Source organism: Anopheles coustani, assembly GCF_943734705.1.
Source record: "Anopheles coustani chromosome X unlocalized genomic scaffold, idAnoCousDA_361_x.2 X_unloc_45, whole genome shotgun sequence".
Lineage (NCBI taxonomy): Eukaryota > Metazoa > Arthropoda > Insecta > Diptera > Culicidae > Anopheles > Anopheles coustani.
In genome coordinates, this window is record NW_026525154.1 from 151,091 (window position 1) to 165,000 (window position 13,910).

Genomic DNA, 13,910 nt, shown 5'->3' on the forward strand with positions numbered 1-13,910 from the left:
ATGCAGCATCCCATTCATCTCGCAGCATCCTTACATATGTTTTTCTTATAATTTATGAAAAATCGACTAAGTCCGAGATGCCTTTAAGTAGGGATGCTGTATTGAGATGGGAGATAAAGAAGATCAAGATTCATCTCCATGCAGCATCCCATTCATCTCGCAGCATCCTAACATATGTTTTTCTAAGAGTTTATGAAAAATCGACTAAGTCCGAGATGCCTTTAAGTAGCGATGCTGTATTAAGATGGGAGATGAAGAAGATCAAGATTCATCTCCATGCAGGATCCCATTCATCTCGCAGCATCCAAACATATGTTTTTCTTAGAATTTATGAAAAATCGACTAAGTCAGAGATGCCTTTAAGAAGGGATGCTGTATTGAGATGGGAGATGTAGGAGATCAAGATTCATCTCCATGCAGCATCTTATTCATCTCGCAGCATCCTAACATATGTTTTTCTAAGAGTTTATGAAAAATCGACTAAGTCCGAGATGCCTTTAAGTAGGGATGCTGTATTAAGATGGGAGATGAAGAATATCAAGATTCATCTCCATGCAGCATCCCATTCATCTCGCAGCATCCTTACATATGTTTTTCTGAGAATTTATGAAAAATCGACTAAGTCCGAGATGCCTTTAAGAAGGGATGCTGTATTGAGATGGGAGATGTAGGAGATCAAGATTCATCTCCATGCAGCATCCCATTCATCTCGCAGCATCCTAACATATGTTTTTCTAAGAGTTTATGAAAAATCGACTAAGTCCGAGATGCCTTTAGGTAGGGATGCTGTATTATGATGGGAGATGAAGAAGATCAAGATTCATCTCCATGCAGCATCCCATTCATCTCGCAGCATCCTAACATATGTTTTTCTTAGAATTTATGAAAAATCTACTAAGTCCGAGATGCCTTTAAAAAGGGATGCTGTATTGAGATGGGAGATGTAGGAGATCAAGATTCATCTCCATGCAGCATCCCATTCATCTCGCAGCATCCTAACATATGTTTTTCTAAGAGTTTATGAAAAATCGACTAAGTCCGAGATGCCTTTAAGTAGGGATGCTGTATTAAGATGGGAGATGTAGAAGATCAAGATTCATCTCCATGCAGCATCCCATTCATCTCGCAGCATCCAAACATATGTTTTTCTTAGAATTTATGAAAAATCGACTAAGTCCGAGATGCCTTTAAGTAGGGATGCTGTATTGAGATGGGAGATGTAGGAGATCAAGATTCATCTCTATGCAGCATCCCATTCATCTCGCAGCATCCTAACATATGAATTTCTTAGAATTTATGAAAAATCGACTAAGTCCGAGATGCCTTTAAGTAGGGATGCTGTATTAGGATGGGAGATGAAGAAGATCAAGATTCATCTCCATGCAGCATCCCATTCATCTCGCAGCATCCTTACATATGTTGTTCTTAGAATTTATGCCAAATCGACTAAGTCCGAGATGCCTTTAAGTAGGGATGATGTGTTAAGATGGGAGATGAAGAAGATCAAGATTCATCTCCATGCAGCATCCCATTCATCTCGCAGCTTCTTAACATATGAATTTCTTAGAATTTATGAAAAATCGACTAAGTCCGAGATGCCTTTAAGTAGGGATGCTGTATTAAGATGGGAGATGAAGAAGATCAAGATTCATCTCCATGCAGCATCCCATTCATCTCGCAGCATCCTAACATATGAATTTCTTAGAATTTATGAAAAATCGACTAAGTCCGAGATGCCTTTAAGTAGGGATGCTGTATTAAGATGGGAGATGAAGAAGATCAAGATTTATCTCCATGCAGCATCCCATTCATCTCGCAGCATCCTAACATATGAATTTCTTAGAATTTATGAAAAATCGACTAAGTCCGAGATGCCTTTAAGTAGGGATGCTGTATTAAGATGGGAGATGAAGAAGATCAAGATTCATCTCCATGCAGCATCCCATTCATCTCGCAGCATCCTAACATATGAATTTCTAAGAATTTATGAAAAATTTACTAAGTCCGAGATGCCTTTAAGTAGGGATGCTGTATTGAGATGGGAGATGTAGGAGATCAAGATTCATCTCCATGCAGCATCCCATTCATTTCGCAGCATCCTAACATATGAATTTCTAAGAATTTATGAAAAATCGACTAAGTCCGAGATGCCTTTAAGTAGGGATGCTGTATTAAGATGGGAGATGTAGGAGATAAAGATTCATCTCCATGCAGCATCCCATTCATCTCGCAGCATCCTAACATATGAATTTCTAAGAATTTATGAAAAATCGACTAAGTCCGAGATGCCTTTAAGTAGGGATGCTGTATTGAGATGGGAGATGTAGGAGATCAAGATTCATCTCCATGCAGCATCCCATTCATCTCGCAGCATCCTAACATATGAATTTCTAAGAATTTATGAAAAATCGACTAAGTCCGAGATGCCTTTAAGTAGGGATGCTGTATTAAGATGGGAGATGTAGGAGATCAAGATTCATCTCCATGCAGCATCTTATTCATCTCGCAGCATCCTTACATATGAATTTCTTAGAATTTATGAAAAATCGACTAAGTCCGAGATGCCTTTAAGTAGGGATGCTGTATTGAGATGGGAGATGTAAAAGATCAAGATTCATCTCCATGCAGCATCCCATCCATCTCGCAGCATCCTAACATATGAATTTCTAAGAATTTATGAAAAATCGACTAAGTCCGAGATGCCTTTAAGTAGGGATGCTGTATTAAGATGGGAGATGTAGGAGATCAAGATTCATCTCCATGCAGCATCCCATTTATCTCGCAGCATCCTAACATATGAATTTCTAAGAATTTATGAAAAATCGACTAAGTCCGAGATGCCTTTAAGTAGGGATGCTGTATTAAGATGGGAGATGTAGGAGATCAAGATTCATCTCCATGCAGCATCCCATCCATCTCGCAGCATCCTAACATATGAATTTCTAAGAATTTATGAAAAATCGACTAAGTCCGAGATGCCTTTAAGTAGGGATGCTGTATTAAGATGGGAGATGTAGGAGATCAAGATTCATCTCCATGCAGCATCCCATTCATCTCGCAGTATCCTAACATATGTTTTTCTAAGAATTTATGTAAAATCGACTAAGTCCGAGATGGCTTTAAGTAGGGATGCTGTATTAAGATGGGAGATGAAGAAGATCAAGATTCATCTCCATGCAGCATCCCATTCATCTCGCAGCATCCTAACATATGAATTTCTAAGAATTTATGAAAAATCGACTAAGTCCGAGATGCATATAAGTAGGGATGCTGTATTAAGATGGGAGATGAAGAAGATCAAGATTCATCTCCATGCAGCATCCCATTCATCTCGCAGCATCCTAACATATGTTTTTCTTAGAACTTATGAAAAATTGACTAAGTCCGAGATGCCTTTAAGTAGGGATGCTGTATTAAGATGGGAGATGAAGAAGATCAAGATTCATCTCCATGCAGCATCCCATTCATCTCGCAGCATCCTAACATATGAATTTCTTAGAATTTATGAAAAATCGACTAAGTCCGAGATGCCTTTAAGTAGGGATGCTGTATTAAGATGGGAGATGTAGGAGATCAAGATTCATCTCCACGCAGCATCCCATTCATCTCGCAGCATCCTAACATATGAATTTCTTAGAATTTATGAAAAATCGACTAAGTCCGAGATGCCTTTAAGTAGGGATGCTGTATTGAGATGGGAGATGTAGGAGATCAAGATTCATCTCCATGCAGCATCCCATTCATCTCGCAGCATCCTAACATATGAATTTCTTAGAATTTATGAAAAATCGACTAAGTCCGAGATGCCTTTAAGTAGGGATGCTGTATTAAGATGGGAGATGTAGGAGATCAAGATTCATCTCCATGCAGCATCTTATTCATCTCGCAGCATCCTAACTTATGTTTTTCTTAGAATTATTGAAAAATCGACTAAGTCCGAGATGCCTTTAAGTAGGGATGCTGTATTAAGATGGGAGATGAAGAAGATCAAGATTCATCTCCATGCAGCATCCCATTCATCTCGCAGCATCCTAACATATGAATTTCTTAGAATTTATGAAAAATCGACTAAGTCCGAGATGCCTTTAAGTAGGGATGCTGTATTAAGATGGGAGATGAAGAAGATCAAGATTCATCTCCATGCAGCATCTTATTCATCTCGCAGCATCCTAACTTATGTTTTTCTTAGAATTTATGAAAAATCGACTAAGTCCGAGATGCCTTTAAGTAGGGATGCTGCATTAAGATGGAAGATGTAGAAGATCAAGATTCATCTCCATGCAGCATCTTATTCATCTCGCAGCATCCTAACTTATGTTTTTCTTAGAATTTATGAAAAATCGACTAAGTCCGAGATGCCTTTAAGTAGGGATGCTGGATTAAGATGGGAGATGAAGAAGATCAAGATTCATCTCCATGCAGCATCTCATTCATCTCCCAGCATCCTAACATATGAATTTCTTAGAATTTATGAAAAATCGACGAAGTCCGAGATGCCTTTAAGTAGGGATGCTGTATTGAGTTGGGAGATGTAGAAGATCAAGATTCATCTCCATGCAGCATCCTATTCATCTCCCAGCATCCTGACATATGAATTTCTTAGAATTTATGAAAAATCGACTAAGTCCGAGATGCCTTTAAGTAGGGATGCTGTATTAAGATGGGAGATAAGAAGATCAAGATTCATCTCCATGCAGCATCCCATTCATCTCGCAGCATCCTAACATATGAATTTCTAAGAATTTATGAAAAATCGACTAAGTCCGAGATGCCTTTAAGTAGGGATGCTGTATTAAGATGGGAGATGTAGGAGATAAAGATTCATCTCCATGCAGCATCCCATTCATCTCGCAGCATCCTAACATATGAATTTCTAAGAATTTATGAAAAATCGACTAAGTCCGAGATGCCTTTAAGTAGGGATGCTGTATTGAGATGGGAGATGTAGGAGATCAAGATTCATCTCCATGCAGCATCCCATTCATCTCGCAGCATCCTAACATATGAATTTCTAAGAATTTATGAAAAATCGACTAAGTCCGAGATGCCTTTAAGTAGGGATGCTGTATTAAGATGGGAGATGTAGGAGATCAAGATTCATCTCCATGCAGCATCCCATTCATCTCGCAGCATCCTTACATATGAATTTCTTAGAATTTATGAAAAATCGACTAAGTCCGAGATGCCTTTAAGTAGGGATGCTGTATTGAGATGGGAGATGTAAAAGATCAAGATTCATCTCCATGCAGCATCCCATCCATCTCGCAGCATCCTAACATATGAATTTCTAAGAATTTATGAAAAATCGACTAAGTCCGAGTCCTCCCGGGACGGGGAGGTAGTGACGAGAAATAACAATATGAAACTCTTTAATGATGTTTCATAATTGGAATGAGTAGAGCATAAATCCTTCTACGAGGATCAAGTGGAGGGCAAGTCTGGTGCCAGCAGCCGCGGTAATTCCAGCTCCACTAGCGTATATTAAAATTGTTGCGGTTAAAACGTTCGAAGTTGATACTTGTCCAACACAGTCCGGCTCCGCCGACCCGGTCAACCCGTGGTCGGTGGGCCAAGTCGGAATCTGGTTGCGACTCAATGGTGTGGTAGGGCACCAAGTCTGTGTCATGGTGTGCCCTTCAACGGGTGCAAGTGTAACATAGAGCTCGACCGCTCACGTTTACCTTGAACAAATTAGAGTGCTTAAAGCAGGGTGCCCAAACGCCCTAGAATAATCTTGCATGGAATAATGGAATACGACCTTGGTCTAATCTTTCATTGGTTTGTACTCAGACCGGAGGTAATGATTAACAGAAGTAGTTGGGGACACTAGTATTACGGCGCGAGAGGTGAAATTCGTAGACCGTCGTAAGACTAACTAAAGCGAAGGCATTTGTCAAGGATGCTTTCTTTAATCAAGAACGAAAGTTAGAGGATCGAAGGCGATTAGATACCGCCCTAGTTCTAACCGTAAACGATGCCAACTAGCAATTGGGAGACGCTACAACCAGGTGCTCTCAGTAGCTTCCGGGAAACCAAAGTCAGGTTCCGGGGGAAGTATGGTTGCAAAGTTGAAACTTAAAGGAATTGACGGAAGGGCACCACAATGAAATGGAGCTTGCGGTTCAATTTGACTCAACACGGGAAAACTTACCAGGTCCGAACTTATGGAGGTGAGACAGATTAATAGCTCTTTCTCAAATTTAAGGGTAGTGGTGCATGGCCGTTCTTAGTTCGTGGATTGATTTGTCTGGTTAATTCCGATAACGAACGTGACTCACATATGCTAACTAGAACGCAGTCAGCGTTAATGCGTCGATGCCGATTGGAACGGGTTAGGACCTTTCGGTGGAGTATGACCTGACACCTTCGCTGTTCGTGTGCGCAAGTGCACTTACGGTACGCTGCTTAGCAGGACAATTTGTGTTTAGCAAAATGAGATCGAGCGATAACAGGTCCGTGATGCCCTTAGATGTTCTGGGCTACACGCGTGCTACAATGTGGGTAGCAGCGTGTCTCCTATTCCGAGAGGAACGGGAAATCACTCAAATACTCACTTAGTAGGGATTATGGATTGCAATGGTCCATATGAACTCGGAACTTCTAGTAAGTGCTGGTCATCAGCCAGCGTTGAATACGTCCCTGCCCTTTGTACACACCGCCCGTCGCTACTACCGATGGATTATTTAGTGAGGTCTTTGGAGATGATCGTTCGCTGGATCCTCGTGAACCGCGTCTGCTTTATCGAAGTTGACCGAACTTGATGATTTAGAGGAAGTAAAAGTCGTAACAAGGTTTCCGTAGGTGAACCTGCGGAAGGATCATTAGTGGCCAAGTGATCCTTCCAGAAGTCCGAACCTGCGGGTTGAGACTTCGGCACAAGTTGCCATATGATAATTGACGAAACACTATAGAAGTCCGAACCTGCGGGTTGAGACTTCGGCACAAGTTGCCATATGATAATTGACGAAACACTATAGAAGTCCGAACCTGCGGGTTGAGACTTCGGCACAAGTTGCCATATGATAATTGACGAAACACTATAGAAGTCCGAACCTGCGGGTTGAGACTTAGGCACAAGTTGCCATATGAACATTGACGAAACACTATGAAGTCCGAACCTGCGGGTTGAGACTTAGGCACAAGTTGCCTTATACATGACTTCGAACAAATACACAAGTCCGAACCTGCGGGTTGAGACTTAGGCACAAGTTGCCTTATACATGACTTCGAACAAATACACAAGTCCGAACCTGCGGGTTGAGACTTAGGCACAAGTTGCCATATGAAAGTTGACGAAACACTAACAAGTCCGAACCTGCGGGTTGAGACTTAGGCACACGTTGCCTTATACATGACTTCGAACAAATACACAAGTCCGAACCTGCGGGTTGAGACTTAGGCACAAGTTGCCTTATACATACATTGGCCAAATAAACAGAAGTCCGAACCTGCGGGTTGAGACTTAGGCACAAGTTGCCATATTATATTCGATCAAACACTAAGTAGTCCGAACCTGCGGGTTGAGACTCAAGACCGTAACAAGATGTCACTATACAAGTCCGAACCTAAGGGTTGAGACTTAATGCGATCTAGATACCAAGTTGACATCCAATACCTGTTGAGCAAAACCAAAGATTCCCTGTTCTCGAATGATTACACTATATAACAGGGAATCTTGAAGAAATCAAGCAAGCGTGAAACAAAGTCATCACTTGGGCATGCTCGATAGCCAACCACATGACCTTAACCTAAGAGAGCATGCAAACCACATGATACCTATAAACGATTAACCCGCCCTAGTTCAATCGTTCACCAAGTGATGACTTCAGTATGGCTAAGAGAAAAACTTTTAAATGGGAAAAACTCTAAGTCCGAACCTCCGGGTTGAGACTTCCGCGTCGGAGGTGGGCGCACCTCCTATCCGAAAGATGGTGAATCAGGGGTGTTCGATCAGCAATGGTCGGATGCCCCGTCGTAGTCCAACTATGACAATCAAAGTCAAGACCTCCGGGTTGAGACTTTCCGCGAGTACAAGCATAAAGGAACACGGACCAAGCCGTACCGAGAGAATCGGTACTAGAGCCCTCGTGGTTCTACATTGAGAGAGCCCTCGTGGTTCTCATTAGGGGCTTTATGCAAGTCGTACTCAATACTGTGGTGTGAAGTATAAAGTATAGTCTTCGCCTGGTCCACGCTGCTTCGGCGGTCCTGGGTAAGATAGTTCATTCTAGCTTGCCCTATAGTGGAATGAGGACACTTAATGCTTCGTCTTTTAGCGGCGGCTAGACTCCTCCTCACGGGGAACGAGTTGACGCACACAGCGGCGGCTTACGCACTATGGCAATCATGGATGCCTGAAGATTCCGTGAAGTTCTCCCCTGGTCCACGCTGCCTCGGCAGTCCTGGGTAAAATGGAATATTTCCAGCTTGCCCTATAGTGGAAGAGGACTATCCAACAATACAAAGTCAAGACCTCCGGGTTGAGACTTTCCGCGTCGGTGGTGTCGCGCACCGCCTATCCGAAAGATGGTGTAACAGGGGTGTTCGATCAGCAATGGTCGGATGCCCCGTCATAGTCCAACTATGACAACCAAAGTCAAGACCTCCGGGTTGAGACTTTCCGCGTCCGGAGGTACGCGTACCGCCTACCCGAAAGATGGTGTGCTTCTGGGGTATTCGATGAGTCGGATACCCCGTCGTAGTCCAACTATGACAATACAAAGTCAAGACCTCCGGGTTGAGACTTCCGCGTCGGAGGTGCGCGCACCGCCTACCCGAAAGATGATGAATCAGGGGTGTTCGATCAGCAATGGTCGGATGCCCCGTCGTAGTCCAACTATGACAATCAAAGTCAAGACCTCCGGGTTGAGACTTCCGCGTCCGGAGGTACGCGTACCGCCTACCCGAAAGATGGTGAATCAGGGGTGTTCGATCAGCAATGGTCGGATGCCCCGTCGTAGTCCAACTATGACAATCAAAGTCAAGACCTCCGGGTTGAGACTTTCTGCGAGTACATGCATAAAGGAACACGGACCAAGCCGTACCGAGAGAATCGGTACTAGAGCCCTCGTGGTTCTACATTGAGAGAGCCCTCGTGGTTCTCATTAGGGGCTTTATGCAAGTCGTACTCAATACTGTGGTGTGAAGTATAAAGTATAGTCTTCGCCTGGTCCACGCTGCTTCGGCGGTCCTGGGTAAGATAGTTCATTCTAGCTTGCCCTATAGTGGAATGAGGACACTTAATGCTTCGTCTTTTAGCGGCGGCTAGACTCCTCCTCACGGGGAACGAGTTGACGCACACAGCGGCGGCTTACGCACTATGGCAATCATGGATGCCTGAAGATTCCGTGAAGTTCTCCCCTGGTCCACGCTGCCTCGGCAGTCCTGGGTAAAATGGAATATTTCCAGCTTGCCCTATAGTGGAAGAGGACTATCCAACAATACAAAGTCAAGACCTCCGGGTTGAGACTTTCCGCGTCGGTGGTGTCGCGCACCGCCTATCCGAAAGATGGTGTAACAGGGGTGTTCGATCAGCAATGGTCGGATGCCCCGTCATAGTCCAACTATGACAACCAAAGTCAAGACCTCCGGGTTGAGACTTTCCGCGTCCGGAGGTACGCGTACCGCCTACCCGAAAGATGGTGTGCTTCTGGGGTATTCGATGAGTCGGATACCCCGTCGTAGTCCAACTATGACAATACAAAGTCAAGACCTCCGGGTTGAGACTTCCGCGTCGGAGGTGCGCGCACCGCCTACCCGACAGATGATGAATCAGGGGTGTTCGATCAGCAATGGTCGGATGCCCCGTCGTAGTCCAACTATGACAATCAAAGTCAAGACCTCCGGGTTGAGACTTCCGCGTCCGGAGGTACGCGTACCGCCTACCCGAAAGATGGTGAATCAGGGGTGTTCGATCAGCAATGGTCGGATGCCCCGTCGTAGTCCAACTATGACAATCAAAGTCAAGACCTCCGGGTTGAGACTTTCTGCGAGTACATGCATAAAGGAACACGGACCAAGCCGTACCGAGAGAATCGGTACTAGAGCCCTCGTGGTTCTACATTGAGAGAGCCCTCGTGGTTCTCATTAGGGGCTTTATGCAAGTCGTACTCAATACTGTGGTGTGAAGTATAAAGTATAGTCTTCGCCTGGTCCACGCTGCTTCGGCGGTCCTGGGTAAGATAGTTCATTCTAGCTTGCCCTATAGTGGAATGAGGACACTTAATGCTTCGTCTTTTAGCGGCGGCTAGACTCCTCCTCACGGGGAACGAGTTGACGCACACAGCGGCGGCTTACGCACTATGGCAATCATGGATGCCTGAAGATTCCGTGAAGTTCTCCCCTGGTCCACGCTGCCTCGGCAGTCCTGGGTAAAATGGAATATTTCCAGCTTGCCCTATAGTGGAAGAGGACTATCCAACAATACAAAGTCAAGACCTCCGGGTTGAGACTTTCCGCGTCGGTGGTGTCGCGCACCGCCTATCCGAAAGATGGTGTAACAGGGGTGTTCGATCAGCAATGGTCGGATGCCCCGTCATAGTCCAACTATGACAACCAAAGTCAAGACCTCCGGGTTGAGACTTTCCGCGTCCGGAGGTACGCGTACCGCCTACCCGAAAGATGGTGTGCTTCTGGGGTATTCGATGAGTCGGATACCCCGTCGTAGTCCAACTATGACAATACAAAGTCAAGACCTCCGGGTTGAGACTTCCGCGTCGGAGGTGCGCGCACCGCCTACCCGAAAGATGATGAATCAGGGGTGTTCGATCAGCAATGGTCGGATGCCCCGTCGTAGTCCAACTATGACAATCAAAGTCAAGACCTCCGGGTTGAGACTTCCGCGTCCGGAGGTACGCGTACCGCCTACCCGAAAGATGGTGAATCAGGGGTGTTCGATCAGCAATGGTCGGATGCCCCGTCGTAGTCCAACTATGACAATCAAAGTCAAGACCTCCGGGTTGAGACTTTCTGCGAGTACATGCATAAAGGAACACGGACCAAGCCGTACCGAGAGAATCGGTACTAGAGCCCTCGTGGTTCTACATTGAGAGAGCCCTCGTGGTTCTCATTAGGGGCTTTATGCAAGTCGTACTCAATACTGTGGTGTGAAGTATAAAGTATAGAGTCCTCCACTGGTCCACGCTGCTCCGGCGGTCCTGGGTAAGATAGTTCATTCTAGCTTGCCCTATGTGGAAGAGGACTCAATACCCTACCTGTTGAGCTTGAAACAAAGTCATCACTTGGGCATGCTCATATTGCCATACAATATTCCATTATCTACTAATGAGCATGCAGCTATATGATTATAACCTGTAAACGATTACCCCGCCGTAGTTCAGCGCTTCAACCAAGTGATGACTTCAGTATGGCTAGTGTGTGAAGTATAAAGTATAGTCCTCCCCTGGTCCACACTGCTTCGGCGGTCCTGGGTAAGATAGTTAGTTCTAGCTTGCCCTATGTGGAAGAGGACACCATACTTAATACTGTGGTGTAATGAACAAAGTATAGTCCTCCACTGGTCCACGCTGCTTTGCAGTCCTGGGTAAGATAGTTAGTTCTAGCTTGCCCTATGTGGAAGAGGGCATACAAGACAAAGTATAGTTCTCCCCTGGTCCACGCTGCTCCGGCGGTCCTGGGTAAGATAGTTAATTCTAGCTTGCCCTATGTGGAAGAGGACTCAATACCCTACCTGTTGAGCTTGAAACAAAGTCATCACTTGGGCATGCTCTATAGCCAATCACATGACATTAACCTAAGAGAGCATGCAGCGTATTATCCCAATGCAAAGTAAACGATAGACTCGCCCTAGTTCAGTGCTTCAACCAAGTGATGACTTCAATTTGGCTAGTGTGTGAAGTATAAAGTATAGTCCTCCCCTGGTCCACACTGCTTCGGCGGTCCTGGGTAAGATAGTTAATTCTAGCTTGCCCTATGTGGAAGAGGACACCATACTTAATACTGTGGTGTAATGAACAAAGTATAGTCCTCCACTGGTCCACGCTGCTCCGGCGGTCCTGGGTAAGATAGTTCATTCTAGCTTGCCCTATGTGGAAGAGGGCATACAAGACAAAGTATAGTTCTCCCCTGGTCCACGCTGCTTCGGCGGTCCTGGGTAAGATAGTTAATTCTAGCTTGCCCTATGTGGAAGAGAGCATACATGAACCAAGAACGAAGGTTATGATCGAGGAATGATTCGACAACTAACCGATGGTATGAAATGTGAAGAATTCAAGCAAGCACACAATCAAGTCATCACTTGGGCATGCTCGATAGCCAACCTCATGACATTAACCTAGTAGAGCATGCGAAAAAAAATATATATGTAAACGATGCCCCTCCCTAGTTCAGCGCTTCAACCAAGTGATGACTTCAGAATGGCTAAATCAAATCGGTTCAAAACATACCATCGGTACCCTATTGAAACACACAAGTCGATATCAAACCTCATGATTGTGTAGTCCTCCACTGGTCCACGCCGCTTCGGCGGTCCTGGGTAAGATAGTTCATTCTAGCTTGCCCTATGTGGAAGAGGGCACATTACTCAATACTGTGGTGTTATGAACAAAGTATAGTCCTCCACTGGTCCACGCTGCTTCGGCGGTCCTGGGTAAGATAGTTAGTTCTAGCTTGCCCTATGTGGAAGAGGGCATACAAGACAAAGTATAGTTCTCCCCTGGTCCACGCTGCTTCGGCGGTCCTGGGTAAGATAGTTAATTCTAGCTTGCCCTATGTGGAAGAGAGCATACATGAACCAAGAACGAAGGTTATGATCGAGGAATGATTCGACAACTAACCGATGGTATGAAATGTGAAGAATTCAAGCAAGCACACAATCAAGTCATCACTTGGGCATGCTCGATAGCCAACCTCATGACATTAACCTAGTAGAGCATGCGAAAACCAATATATATGTAAACGATGCCTCCCTAGTTCAGCGCTTCAACCAAGTGATGACTTCAGAATGGCTAAATCAAATCGGTTCAAACCATACCATCGGTATCCTATTGAAACACACAAGTCGATATCAAACCTCATGATTGTGTAGTCCTCCACTGGTCCACGCCGCTTCGGCCGTCCTGGGTAAAATGGAACATTCCAGCTTGCCCTATGTGGAAGAGGGCACATTACTCAATACTGTGGTGTGAAGTATAAAGTTCAGTTCTCCCCTGGTCCACGCTGCTTCGGCGGTCCTGGGTAAGATAGTTCATTCTAGCTTGCCCTATGTGGAAGAGGACACTTCATACTTCGTCTCTAAGCGGCGGCTTGACTCCTCCCTACGGGGAACGGGTTTACGCGCACAGCGGCGGCTTACGCACTATGGCAGTCATGGATGCCTTACGTTTCTATGAAAAGTGTGTTCCTCCCCTGGTCCACGCTGCTTCGGCAGTCCTGGGTAAGATAGTTAGTTCTAGCTTGCCCTATGTGGAAGAGGACACGTAGACTTACTGTGGTGTGAAGTATAAAGTTCAGTTCTCCCCTGGTCCACGCCGCTTCGGCCGTCCTGGGTAAAATGGATTCATCCAGCTTGCCCTATGTGGAATGAGGACACTTTATGCTTCGTCTCTAAGCGGCGGCTTGCTCCTCCCTACGGGGAACGGGTATACGCGCACAGCGGCGGCTTACGTTATGGCAGTCATGGATGCCTTACGTTTCCATGAAAAGTGTGTTCCTCCCCTGGTCCACGCTGCTTCGGCAGTCCTGGGTAAGATAGTTAGTTCTAGCTTGCCCTATGTGGAAGAGGACACGTAGACTTACTGTGGTGTGAAGTATAAGGTTCAGTTCTCCCCTGGTCCACGCCGCTTCGGCCGTCCTGGGTAAAATGGATTCATCCAGCTTGCCCTATGTGGAATGAGGACACTTTATGCTTCGTCTCTAAGCGGCGGCTTGCTCCTCCCTACGGGGAACGGGTA